This window comes from Manis javanica, chromosome 2 (genome assembly GCF_040802235.1).
Source record: "Manis javanica isolate MJ-LG chromosome 2, MJ_LKY, whole genome shotgun sequence".
Classification (NCBI taxonomy): domain Eukaryota; kingdom Metazoa; phylum Chordata; class Mammalia; order Pholidota; family Manidae; genus Manis; species Manis javanica.
This window is the reverse complement of record NC_133157.1, coordinates 44,304,700-44,320,025: the sequence shown is the minus strand read 5'-3', so window position 1 is coordinate 44,320,025 and position 15,326 is coordinate 44,304,700.

Here is a 15,326-nt window from a genome sequence, read left to right as displayed (position 1 = left end):
TTACTCCAGAGAAAAGAGTGACTCTGAAAGGATTTTTTTGCCTCGATTTTTTTTTTAGGTAGATGCCATAGCAATTCCTCTTTTAATGATAGCTAAGTGATTTGAGTCAGTGAGCTGTGGCAAAGCTTAGTAGAGAGAGGAGCTATGCCTTCCTGGAATGAGGTTTTTTTGTGAGATTTGGTCCTTCCAATCTGTGTGATAATTTCTTCTAAACATAGTCATCAATAGTTATTAAATAAGTATATCACTTAAAGACACATTAAAAGCACTGTCACGAAACAGCAAGCCAGTCTTATTCAATGTGGTGCTACAATACTGCAGAAAAGTTGGCAGGTAATTTAAGAGCTGCAAAGGTTTTTGATTCATTGATCAAATATCTGTTGAGTTTAATCAAGATCTGTTTAGAAAGACAGTTAACCATACTTACTGCTGTTTGTGTTGTTCATGTCAGAATACTAATATCCCAAGATGTCAAATAATGACTGTGCCCTTTTCATTGGGTCAATGAAAATAGGGACCAATATTATCTTGGCTATCCATTTGATGTTCTCCAGAGAGGAAAGTAAACATTAGGATTTCTATCTGAAACATCTAATCTCCAGTATGTTCTAATGTGTGCTGAATTTTCATAACAAGGAACCCTTTTTTTCATTGATCAATTACCATTTTAGTGAAGTTCTCAATTAAGAGTCTTTAGGCAGACATTTTCAGAGAAGGGGGAAGATAGACTCTAATTTCATTGGCTTACAAATAATTTTGCATATTCACATTTTACCCTTAGGTTTAATGTTATAGCTCCTTGCATAATATGAAAAATAAATCATCAGGAGTATTACACAAAGCCCACATAATAATTATGACATCAAAAACTTCATGACACAATTCCTACCTTCCTTATTCTTGATAACAGACTGCAAGACTACTGTTTAGAGAGGAAATGAAATGATGGGGGAAGGGAAAAGGAAAAAAAGGCAAAAGTTATAGAATAAATGGAAATTTGAGGGGATCCACTTTGTACATCTATTGCTTGGCAATATGCAAGCATAATAGGATGATTAATGAATAAATTTAGAATGAATTGACAGCATTAGAACCACATTGATAATGTTGCAGTATTTTGTTATGTGGATTACTATCTGTAAAGTTCATTTGACTCCCTTACACAACTAATAGACTAATATGCCTCCCTTACACAACTAATAGACAATATGCAAAAGAGTTCTCTTTATTGATGAATATGTCCTATTTTATTGGGAATACATGAAAGAGAATACATAGTGAAAATATTAATATCACCAGCAACTTCACTTATACAATAAATGTTTCTATTTTCTAGAAGATCTATCTATATAGAAAATAGTGATATAGATTAGATGTTGGAAATTGATATAAATTACTGGTAATTTATTGGTATAAATTAAAATATATATATATATGTATCATGAATAGCATTCTATGTGTGTGTGTGTGTATATATATATATATATGTATATGCTTAAATTTATAAGTCTTGGTCATATAGGGAAAATGGTGTTAGTGGGGTATCTCAGATGCCTTGTATGAAGCAGAAACCAGAAGTGTGTGTGTTTCTGTCTTTCTGTATGTGAGAGAAAACTTACTGATTTAGCTGTGTCAAAAATCAAGAAGCATCCTGAGGCCCAGACATCAGGACTGAGGGTCAGGGAGTACATTTAAAGGACTGAAGAATGCCTCAGACTAAAGGAAAAATTCTGAGTTAAAAAGCGTAAAATATTAGAGTAATATTGTGGTTAAACTGTGGATGTTAATAGCTTTTATAAGTTGCTCTGACCTCAGGGCAGGAATGGCCAGTCATGTTTTTCAGGGTCAGTAGCCGCTTGGATAGATCGGGACTGAAAAACAAGCAAAGATGGATATTTGAATATTCTGAGGTCCAGGAAAATGTCTGAAACACCCAATATATCACATATATAAATTCACTGGAGAAAATATTGCCAATTGACTAAATCCAGACTCATCTTGTTTTAGCTAAGTCTGTTTTTTAAATTAAATTGCAATAATAATGTGCAGCTTGCTAGTCCCTGTTTTTAGACTGTATGCTCTGTGAGGATAATGCCCATAAATCATCTGATTCATGTGACTCATTTACAAGTGAGTTGTCATGGTTTACTTATATGATTAAGAACTTCTGAGTGAGAAAAAAATTGGGTTCCAAATTCCCAAAACATAATTTATCAGTTGTCTGAATGTAGGCAAGTTAATCTCCCTGAACTTCATATTCCTCAGTTTACCTTGCAGAATTTTTGAGAGTGTTAAAGAGAATGTAAATAAAATGAATTGCACTGTGTTCAGTTCACAATAAGTGTTTAGTATCTAGTACATATACTGGATAGCCACAGTGTCTGGCCCCTAGTAGGTACTCTATTTATCCTTTTCTAAATACATTTAATTCATTGAATGTCTTAGTTTGGGTTCCCCTAAAAGTAGAGATGGGGACAGGGAATTAGTTACACCTGTACCCCTCCCCCATGGGATTTAACTCCCCAGCACTTCTGGCACCAACAGATTTCCTGTGGATTTGAAGAAACGCATGGGGCAGAAATACATAGAACAGCCTCAAGAAGAGCCTGTGTGGAACTGTCCACTGCCACTGTGCTGAAGTCACAAGCAGGCTTAGTGAGTATGTGGGCCTCCACACAAATGAGTCATGGCATTCATGCTTAGAATTTAAAAATTATAAATATTTGTAAGGACGGGCATTTTTCTGCTTTCTGTTTGTATTCTGCATGCCTAGCACAGTTCCTGGAATATGTTAGATACTTTAAAAAAAAGTTTGTTGATTTAAAGTACATTTGTACCTTAAAATAACTGATAGAGTCCTACAGAACTGCTAGCAAATACATGCTGAAATATTAGTGTAAAGGGCAGCCTACTCTTATACTTAATTAGCTCAGAGTATCGACATTGTTGAAGTAATCCTCATAACTCTTTTGGTTTTTAATTATTATCTTAATATTTTTTTGGATTGCTTAAATGTTCTACTCTTGGTAGGTAATTAATGATAAAACCCACAATACTATAGGTACTAAAACACCTTTTCTGATTATATAAATGTTATTTTGTGTAGAGTTCCAAGGAATTTATTTTCACAAGAACCTACAAATGGAAAAATGCCATTTAACAGAAAGGAAAACAATTAAGAAAACTCTTGAGAACAAGTGTTTATACCACGTGTAAGGTGGTATTTTCACTTTAGGTATGCCTTAACATAAGACCTAACCAAAGGTGTATATTTAGGATAACTTTATGACTGTAAGTTTTTAAATTTTTGTTATTCTATTATCTTTTGACATGAAAATCTAAATCACCATAATATCCTACTGTGAATTAATATGGTTTCTCTTAAATGCAGTTTTGCGTTTGGATCTTGGTGAGTTTTTATAAGGAATGTCTAAGCTTAGCAGGTCTGTGCAGTACCACTGTTTTCTCACCAACAAATTTCTTAAGAGGGAATCATGGTCATTCCTTCACAGCAGACCTTCCCACCATGAAAAGAGAAAATACAATCACCTGCCATCTTATAGGAAAAAGTAGAGCTATTGGAACAGATGCCAAGTGTAGAGTCTTACTTTGAATAGCAGGGTTGAAGTATGATTTTTAGAGAAATAGTTTCAGCAGTATAGGACATTATCTCCTGCAAAAACATGTACGGTTTCAAAAACAAGTGACTGAATAGCTGCTAATCTTTGATCCTCAGAAACATGTGTATCAGTGTTTCATTGTTACTGTTGCCAGTTGTTGTTTCCTTTTGTTTTCTTTAAGAATTGAGGTTTTACAGAAATCATTAAGCCAGGGATAAATCTGAAATTAGGATCACTGAAGTTTCTCCATACCATACAAAATCCCTCCCTGTCATTCCTAATAATAACTGTGTCTGGTTTATAAAATACAATGGCTCCATCCATATTGTGGAAAATGACAGGATTTCTTTATTTTTTAATGGCTGAATAATATTCCATTGTATATATGTGTCACATCTTCTTTATCCATTCATCCATTGATGGACATTTTGTATATATCCAGTATACCTCTATTAAAAAAGATAAAATACACTGACTGAGTTAGAACATGTTGAAAAAAATTTCAAAGAAACACGCTTAGAATGATAAATATAGATGATACTAAGCTTCCTCATTATCTCATTATTTTATATAATAGATGACTGCTTTCTTCTTTTTTCACATTTATCTCAATGCAGAAACAAAAATGGAGATACAAGCACACATTTTCACATCATAGTGTTTGGGACATTTGAATCTTCTGTGTAAATAAACACTGATATATAAGAGCCATCATGGTGTGGTTAATTCAAAGGACAGTGAGCTCATAGGAGAAGCATTTTTACTCTTGAAATTATCATGGATGTTGCATAATATACCGCTCAAACAACCTTCCTGTTTCTCTATTTATTGGTCAGGCTATAAGGAGTGCACACCCATTCTTGTGGTTTAGTTGTGTCCAGTTAGGCCATTAACAGGGAAGTCCTTTCAACTCAGGTTTGAGGAGAGAAGTTCAATTTCTAACCACAGAATGTCTGTTTACTAGGAAGAGAAGTGTCTTAAAGTCAGAAGAGGTTTTAAAAATGCAAGAGAATATTCAGAGAATGTCCAGAGATATTTCTAGGAAGAAACCGAATAGGTTGAAACTATGTTATGTTGGATTCAGGAAGTGCAGGCTTTCTCTGATACACTTTTAACTCCCTGCTCTGTTGTTACATCGCATGGCCTCAGAGCCTTTCAGATAGGCTTCCTTTTTAAATTTCTGTGGACTCAAATGCCCCTCCTCCTCCTTCACTTTTATTTCCCAGCAGATTAAAATAAATAGAGGTGAGCAAGTCTAGAAACCATTGCAGAGTTTGTGATACTATTTTAGCAGAAACAGCTGTTCTGCAACACTGTGATAGAAACAACTAGAGTTTGTACTCTTCTGAGACTCCCTTGGACACTTTCCACCTTTGCCCTAACATAAGAAGCCCTCTCGGAAGTCTCTTTCCTGGCTGCCCAGGGAACCTCCCTTTGGCTCCTCTCCACTTATTATTACAATTATCATTCTGATCCTACCTATACTAAATGCTGTCTCTACCCCTCTTTAAGGCTCTTCATAATCTATTTTGGGATACTGAACTTTCCCAAACATTGCTCACAACTCAACAGTAAGTGTAACCAATACTACTGAGCCCACTGGTTCTTACATTAGCACCATTTCTCTGCCATGTTCAGAGAAAATGGCACAGAAATTTTGAGAAAAACATTATGAAAAGATTTTTTTTTGAACTATGGGTATGGAATTTGTAATGCTCAACTTTAGTGGGAGAGTGTCAATTTTTTAAAGATGGAAAAGATCATTTGTTTCTCTCTACTTCTTTACCATCCCCTACTCACTTTACATCCTTATAGAAATTACCTCACCATTACTTCTGTCTCAAATTTACTTGGGAAAACTATTATGGTATTTATCTGATTGCGCATATATCTTTGCTTAACTAATTATAAGTCTTTCAAATCAGAGGAGCCTACATTCTCATTACCTAACTCAATGTATGACAAAACACTGGTTGTTCAATAATGTTTGCTTAAGAGAATGAAGTAAGAGAATGAAATGACTTTGTACCTTTCAAGAGGGTTAGTTCATTTTTAAAAATTTCTCTTTAATATATGTCTTGAGGTCTTTCAAAAAATTATTTGCTTATTTATGTTGGAGTCTTTGTGTCACAAGTAGGGACATGCCCACAAGTAAATTGTAACTGAATTTACTACGCAGTGACCCAAGTGGCTCACAGACTTTTCAGGACTTGGAACGTTGATAGTTCCCATTTTTTGGATTTTTTTTTCTTTTGTTGTCCCTTTTAACTGGTATTGACACAGTTGTTGGGTACTCTTTTGTTTTATTTTTTCTTTGTCCCTTTTCATTTGATGTCTATTTTTTTATTTATGTACAAAATGTATTTTTATGTTTTTTTTGTTGTTGAGGTATAATTGACAAATGAAAGTGTAAGATATTTAAAGTGTATGTGATGACTGTTGGTGGGAATGTAAATTGATTCAACAGTTGTGGAAGGCAATAAGGAAGTTCCCAAAAATCTAGCAATAGAAATACCATTTGACCCAGTAATTCCACTCCTAGGAACTTACCTTAAGAAAACAAGATCCCTGACTCAAAAAGACATATGCACCCCTGTATTTATCACAGCACTATTTACAGTAGCCAAGATATGGAAGCAACCTAGTTGTCTATCAATAGATGAATGGATAAAGAAGATGTGGTACATATATACAATGGAATATTATTCAGCCATAAAAAGAAAACAAATCCTACCATTTGCAGTAACATAGATGAAGCTGAAGGGTATTATGCTCAATGAAATAAACCAGGTGGAGAAAAACAAGTACCAAATGATTTCGCTCATTTGTGGAGTATAAAAACAAAGCAAAACTGAAGGAACAAAACAGCAGCAGAATCACAGACTCCAAGAAGGTTTTAGCAGTTACCAAAGGGAGGGAGTTGGGGAGAGTGAATGGGGAGGGAGGGAGAAGGAGACTAAGGGGCATTATAATTAGCAATCACAATATAGGTAGGTCGTGGGGAAGGCAGTACAGCACTGAGAAGACAAATAATGACTCTCTAGCATCTTACTATGCTGATGGACAGTGACTGCAGTCAGGAGGAGGCGAGGACTTGATAATATGGGTGAATGTTGAAATCACAATGTTCATGTTGTAAATGATTGTTCATTTACTTAATTATATGGTGAAAACATTTAAGTTCTACTTTTAGCAAATTTTAATTATACAATACAGTGTTATAAGTATAGTTATGCATTAGATCCACAGACCTTATTCATCTTATAACTGAAAGTTTTCACACTTTTACCAATCTCTCCCTATTTTCCTCATCCTTAGCCCCTGGTGACATGTTTCTGCTATTTCCATGAGTTCTGTTTTTTTTTTTTTTTTGATTCCACATATAAGCGATGACATGCAGCAATTTTCTTTCTCTGTCTGGCCTGTTTCACTAATCATAATGCCCTCAGGTTCATCCATGTTGCCACATATATCAGAATTTCCTGTTTTTTAAAGCTGAATAATATTTGAATATGTATATACCATATTTACTTTATCCATTCATCTGATGACAGACATTTAGGTTGTATTTTCATTGTTTCTCCACTAGGAGTGATGCTGATACCTAAAATAACTTTTAGAAATGTGCAAAAAGAGTTCTAATTATTAACAATAACTGGGAATGTTACTGGCATTTAGATCCCAAAGTCCAGATATAAAACTTATTCTGTACACATAAATCTCTCATACAGTAAAAAAATCCCACTCCCATAAAATATCAAGTGCATCTCCATGGAAAAATTCTACAGATCTTAAAACAGAAACCAATGTTTATTGAATATGTATATTGTAGAAGTCACTGTGTTCAAATTGTGGCGGTAGGAGGACTGGGGGAAATGTACAGAGGTTTAAAGTGCTCTTTCTTTTCTTGTGGGGATTTAAAATCCAGTTAGCATATTAGAGAGAACAAGGGAAGCTATAAATATTAAAATGAGTATGTCCATATGGTTTGTCGTTACTTACCATTGCCAAGCTCTCTTCACATTGTAAGTTGTCCTATCCAGTGATTCAATGTAAATGACATGTGTCAAAGGCATGGAGCAAGAAGCACTTGTTTTGAGGGACATCAGTAGACCACTAAGATCATAAAAGCTTTATTCACATTATAAGAGAATTTGCAATTTTTATATTGCTTTGCTAATTGCAAACAGTACTCAAAGGGATATTAGATACTATGTTACTGGCATTTGACAATTAGAGAATAGGGGATAATTCTGGCATGACACCTTGGATTATCAATTTTACTGCATAACAAGTATATAAGATTTTATGTTCAAGTAAACATATACATTTGTAGCAATTAGATTACAAAATTCATATAAGTTGTAAACATAAATCAGGTGACCGTGAAGACACTTAATTCTCCAAGTTACATTCTAAGTGATATTCTTAGATTCAAGTTTTCTCTAAATTGTATTTTTAGATTCGAGTTTGAATATGCTTAATTTTTCATTGTTGTAAGGGAAATTTGGTGGGAAATTTTATGAACACTACAGTTTGCTGATGGCCTTCTAATCAAGAAATTTATTCCCCAAAATAAGTCTACATCTACAGCCAGAAGAATGACACTAGAGCCAATAGGCCCTTTCAGTATTTGTCAACACAGTACTTAGCTGTCTTCCATTATTATAGAATCACTATGGTCACCAAGAAAGTGTTGACAGATGGATGAGAGAAAGAGATGGGATTGAACTCTCTCTCTGAGATTTGTAGGCCTTCCCTGATAAAACAGGGGAGCTTTTAAACAGACAATAAGCTTAGTCCCCAATATTACTTTTCCAAATACTACTTTTCTTGTAGGTATAGAAACTAAACTCTTGAAAAGAAGTGCACTGCTGATGTCCCTGAGCATGAAAGTGCCCAGGGAAAGGAAGAGCGCTGAGAAACTCCTGGATGAATTGATGGGATGGTATAGAATATGGTTGTCTACTACCTGTATATTACTTAAGTAATCCAGATTAAAAAACTATAGATGATTGCTAGTGAATACTTAATGGCCATTGATTGAACAGTGATGAATGAAGCTGACAACTGCTCAACTAGGATCAATAAGTAAAGCACCAAAAGTAAATGTCTATTAGGTCATTTTTATTAAATGTTGCCTTAATTTGCTTACAGTAAGTGAGAAGCCCATCAAGTATTTGTAGAGAGGAGTGGTTATTGTTTGCTTATCATGAATAATTGTACATTTTTTGCTATTACTATGAATTTGCCTCAGTTTTGTTATCTTTAGAATGAAAATAACACCTCATTCTAAGGTTGTTTTGAGAAATAGATGAAAGAAGTAAATACGAAGCATAGTGTACTCACAAAGTAAATACACAGTGAACATGAGCTGTTACTAAACAAGGACATTCTATAACCCTATCTTTGCTGTTCTCTTGGAAGGAACACAGCCTGCCTATTTTTATCAAATCTGATTTCACTTGTTAAAAGAGTTCCCATTTTTATTCCTGTCTTGCACGTCCAGCAATGAAAAGTTGTTTATCAAGATTACTTAAATTAGGATCTTTTCAACCCAAGCATGGATATGTGACCTGGACCTCAGAAACACTCTTCAAAGTTCAATAAAGAGTGGCACATGCAAAGGTACAGCTGCTGTGCACGGTCCCTTCTGAACGGCTGGGCTGGTACTACTGTGACCGCAAGAGCGGCGACACCGAAGGTTCTGGCCCTGGATGCTAGTAAGGCTTCTCTGAGTTCCTCCCCCTTTTTCAAGTTTTACTCAACAATCTTTCTGGCCATATTTTGTGAACTTTTCCTAAAATTCCTGCAATATATTTCATGCAGAAGAGCAGTTTTCATTACTTGAAAATGAGAACCAAAACAAGATTTACGATGACAGGGCCTTGGAAAATAGTTACTCACTTGGTGACTTCCACATACAAGTGCGCCAGGCATGGGAGGAGATGGCCCTGACAAGCTCCATGAACTCGTGCCTGCCGTTTGTGACTGTAGATCTTTCAGACTTTGTAAATTGTCTCTTTTTAGGCTTGTTCTCTGAGTTCACATCTATGTCGTTAATATTAACTTTATGTAGGTCTTTTTAAACTTTCTTTTCTGCCACGTTTGTCCTAAAGAAGACCAAAGGAAAGCAATTTATAATAAACAGATCTATTAAAAGTTAACTCCCACTGGCCTTTGTAGTGGGAACAATGGGATTTAGAACAGATGCCAATGCCAGGGTGACTAACTGCTACAGTTAATATTTATTGAATGCCTACTATTTGTGAAGAACTACATTAAATGAATTACAAGAATTAATCTCATTTTATACTTAGTTAACCCTGTAAGGAAGGAACTACTGTATTTTTTTATAGGTGATGAAACTGATAATTGAACATTTAAAAATATGCACAAAACCAAATAGATATTAAGTGGAAGAGCCTGGATTTAAACCAAAGGCTGTCCGTTTTCGGAACCTTAACTCTTGGCCAGTGTTAAGGGAACTCATTGGGAAGTGTCATGCTTTTCTGTCATCTTCACCCTCCAACTAGATGATTCTTCTTTCACAGGTAAGCTCAGAAGTATGTGCCTGTTTGTTTTAGGAAGACATTCTATTAGTGAGAATTTTTTTGTTTTGCCTTTTGGCTAATTCCTAATGATATTACATCATTCTTTTTTTGATTGGTTTTATTTTGTCAGTGGGAAGGAAATGAACTGCAAATTTTTCTTTTTCCAGTATTATTGAGGGTATTATAATTGACATATACATTGTGTAGATTTAAGGTGTACAATGTGATGATTTGATACACGAATATACTGGAAAATATTACAGCAAAGTTAGTTAACACACCTTCACCTCATATAATTGCCATTTTGTTGCTACAGTGAAAACACGGAAGCTCTATTCTCATAGCAACTTTTCAGTATACAATACAATATTAACTATCACCACAATGCTGTACACTAGATCGCCATTATTCATCCCAAAGCTGAAACTTTTTACCTTTTGGCTAACATCTCCCCATTTCTCCTCACCTTTCAGTCCCTGGCGGCCACCATTCTACTCTCTGTTCCCATATGTTCAGTGTTTCTATATTCCACATATGAATGATACCATGCATTATTTGTTTTTCTCTGTCTTTTTTCTGTTAGCAGAATGCCCTCAAAATCCACCTGCATAGTTACAAATGGCAGGATATCCCTTTATTATAGCTGAATAATATTCTACTGTGTGTGTGTGTGTGTGTGTGTGTGTGTGTGTGTGTGTGTGTGTGTGTTTATAACACATTTTCTTTATCCATTCATTTTTCTAATGGACACTTAGGTTGTTTCCATGTCTTGGCTACTGTGAATAATGCTGCAGTGAACATGTAAGTGCAGATGTCTTTTCAAATTAGTGTTTTTGTTTCCTTTGGCTAAATACCCAGTCGTGCAGTTACTGGATCATATGGCAGATCTATTTTTAATTTCTTGAGGAACCTCCATACTGTTTTCCATAATAGTTGTACCAGTTTACATTCCCACCAACAGTACACAAGGGTTTCCTTTTTTTCCACATCCTTAGCAGCATTTATTGCCTTTTGTTGTTTAGATAATAGTCATACTATTAGGTGTGAGGTGATTCTCATTGTGGTTCTGATTTCCATTTCCCTCATCACTAGCAATGTGGGGCATCTTTTCATGTATGTGTGAGTCATCTGTATATCTTCTTTGGAAAAATGTTCAGTTCCTCTGCCCACTTTTTTATTGGATTATTTGGTTGTTGTTTTTTTATTTTTCTTTTGACTTGTGTGAGTTCCTCATTTATTTTGGGTATTAACCTCTTATCAGATATATGATTTGCAAACAGTCTTTGCCTCCTTAGTAGGTTGTCTTTTCATTTTGTTGTTGGTTTCCTTCCCTGTACAGAAGGGTTTTTTTATTTTATGTAGTTTTATTGTTGGTTTTGATTTTCTTGCTATTACTTTGGTGTCAAATCTAAAAAAGTATATCCACAATCAATGTCAAGGGGTAACCCCCTATGCTCTCTTCTAGGAGTCCAGTTTTTGCAATACTGTTTACTGAAAAAACTATCCTTTCCCCATTGAATATTCTTGATTCCTTTGTTAATTAATTGATCATATGTCTGTGGATTTCTGGGTTCTCTATTCTGTTCCATTGATCTATGTGTGTGTGTTTTATATCCAGTACTGTAGTGTTTTGATTATTATAGCTCTAAAATATAGTTTGAAATCAGAAAGCATAATGTTGATTTTCTAACCTGAACTTTACTGAATTCATTTACTAGGTCTAAAAAATTTTGGTGGAGTTTTTGGGGTTTTCTATATATACAGTATACAGTCATGTCTTCAGAAACAGAGATAATTTTACCTCAACACAATAAAGGACATATATGACAAACCCACAGCTAACATAATACTCAATGGTGAAAGGTTGAAAGCTTTTCCTCTAACATCAGGAATAAAACAAGGGTGTTCACTCTCACTATTCCTATTCAACATAGTACTGAAGAAATGGCCACAGCAATTAAGTGGACAAGAAAGAGAAATTAAAGTATCCGAGCTGGAAAGACAGAAGTATAATTTTTGAAGCCAAAATCAACTGTTCTCAATTCCAGTGTGCACAAATAATTCCTAATCACATTTTAAATAATTGTTCTGACATTTTCTCAGTGAAGTAGAATGAAGGTCTAAGTGGATATTATTTTTAAAGTTTTTCTTTGCATAAAAGTAATAGATAGGTTACTTACACATTAGTGGATAATCTCTTCATCATTTTGAGCTGCTATAACAAAATACCACAGACTAGGTAGGTCATAAACAGCAGGAATTTATGAGGCACAGTTTTGGAGACTGGAAAGTCCAACATGAAGACCACCACTGTTGCCTTCCAATGAGGGCCATCATCCTGGTTCACAGCTGGTACTTATTAATGCATTCTCACACCGTAGAAGGGGCTCGGCATCTCTCTGTGGCTATTTTTATAAAGGCCTAACCCCATTCATAACAGTTATACCTTCATGCCTCAAATACCTTCCAAAGGCTCCATCTATTAGTACCACACATTGGGCATTTGGATTTAAACATATGAATTTGGGAGAAGGGAAGACAAAAATTGAGATACAGCAAATAGTAATACTACTTTATACTAAAAAAAACTTTGCACCTATGATAAATTTCTTAGTGAGAGAAGGGTAAATGGGTTAAATATATTCTCACATTTCTTCTCTATGAATCTATGCAATTTGAAGATATAGATAATGGAGTTTTTACTCTGAGGAAGATTCTGATCTAGCCTCTTAGTCAATCTATTGATTCTTTCACAAGATATTATAATCAAGGATTTATTTATTTATTTATTATTATTATTTTTTGTAGATAATTATTTTTTATTGAAGGGTAGTTGACACACAGTATTACATTAGTTTCAGGTGTACAACACAGTGATTCAACATTTATATACATGATAATTCTAGGTACCAGCTATCACCACACAAAGTTGTTACAATATTTTGACTATATTCCTTATGCTATACATTACATCCTGGTTACTTATTTATTTTACAATTGGAAGTCTGTACTTTTTTTTTTTTGAGAGGGCATCTCTCATATTTATTGATCAAATGGTTGTTAACAACAATAAAATTCTGTATAGGGGAGTCAATGCTCAATGCACAATCATTAATCCACCCCAAGCCTAATTTTCATCAGTCTCCAATCTTCTGAAGCATAACGAACAAGTTCTTACATGGAGAACAAATTCTTACATAGTGAATGTTAGATGGTGAACAGTACAGGGGCAGTCATCACAGAAACTTTCAGTTTTGATCATGCATTATGAACTATAAACAATCAGTTCAAATATGAATATTCGTTTGATTTTTATACTTGATTTATATGTGGATACCACATTTATCTCTTTATTATTATTATTTTTAATAAAATGCTGAAGTGGTAGGTAGATGCAAGATAAAGATAGAAAACATAGTTTAGTGTTGTAAGAGAGCAAATGTAGATGATCAGATGTGTGCCTGTAGACTATGTGTTAATCCAAGCTAGACAGTGGCAATAAAACCTCCACGGATACAGAAGATTTCTCTCAGAACAGGGGGAGGTGAGGTTCTAAGCCTCACCTCTGTTGACCCCAATTTCTCACCTGATGGCACCCCTGCGACTGTGCCTGTCTTAGGTTGTTCCTCCCTTGAGGAATCTTACCCGTCTCTGGCTAACCAGTCATCGTCTGGGGCCATACAGGGAAATATAAAGTTGGTAAGTGAGAGAGAAGCCTTATTGTTTGAAAAGGTTAGCTTTTTACTTCTTTGCAAATTTATGCCCTGTGTCTTCTATGCCCAGCATTTGTCTTGAGGTATCTTTACCACTTGGAGGAATTATGGTACTCGGTAAATTTGATATGAGGCACGAATTGTATTTAAGAGTTGTAATTAGGAAGGAAGAAGAAAAGCTATGGAAGTAGCAGACGGAAGAAAACATGGGAGGATTGATAATTTCTTTGACATATCTTCTTGTAGAGTAACTTCAGCATGTATAGGTTTTAAACTACTAATTAAATTGTGCACACACATTAAGATAATAGGAGTACAGTTATATAACCAAAGCAGACCTATAATTACCAGCCATCTCCAGTGAAACCAAGAAAACCAGTTAGGCACCTTAGGCATTTGTGAAAACTTATCTATGATATGGTGGATATTGTCCAACTGAACTTAAACAGTCTGAGAGAAATCAGACAAATTAAAACAACCCATTCCTGGGGACTGTTCACATCCCATATGTTCTTTTAACAGTAGATAGTCTGTAACTGTAAGATTTTGGAGCACTACAATTTGCACTTCTCCTAATTCTTGGTTGAGTTTCAATAGTATCGATCCAGTCAAATTTGTTGTTTTACTGTATACACAGACCAGCTTAGATATCTCCTTCTTCATTCCCATGGCAAGTCCAGGAAACGGTGGGATGAATGCAGCTACAGCTGTAGCAGCACCTGGATCTTTGTTGAGGTTTTTTGATGATCATCTTCTGGTATGAGTCTTCCAGAGAGTGCTGATGTTGGAAGTTCTTCTTCATATCATTTCTTAGTTCATTTTCTGGGTAGCCAAATTAGGCTATGATCCTCTGTATAAACACAAACAGACCCTTTGCCCACACTTTGATATGCCCTTTATACCATTGTGTAGAACTCATTGGAGGTCACCACACAGGAACTGCTTTTTTTTTCTTTAAGAGAAAGGAATATTATCAGAAAAATGTACCACCATAGCCGATCATCTGACACCCTTTAACTGATCGAAATTAAGGATATTTAAAGCATGCATTAATCGTTGATTTACAGTTACTTTTATCCTATCAAGGAGTAATCCCCCTTTTCTTTATTTCTTTTTTTTTCTTTCTTCTATCTACACTTACATGAAGAATATTATGTTTACTAGGCTCTCCCCTATACCAGGTCCCCCCTATAAACCACTTTAGAGTCACTATCGTCAGCATAGCAAAATGTTGTAGACTCACTACTTGTCTTCTCTGTGTTGTACAGCCCACCCTCCCCTTTCTCCCTCCCCCCCATGTATACTAATATTAATACCCCCTTTCTTCTCCTCCCCCTTATCCCTCCCTACCCACCCATCCTCCCCAGTCCCTTTCCCTTTGGTACCTGTTAATCCATTTTTGGGTTCTGTAATTCCGCTGCTGTTTTGTTCCTTCAGTT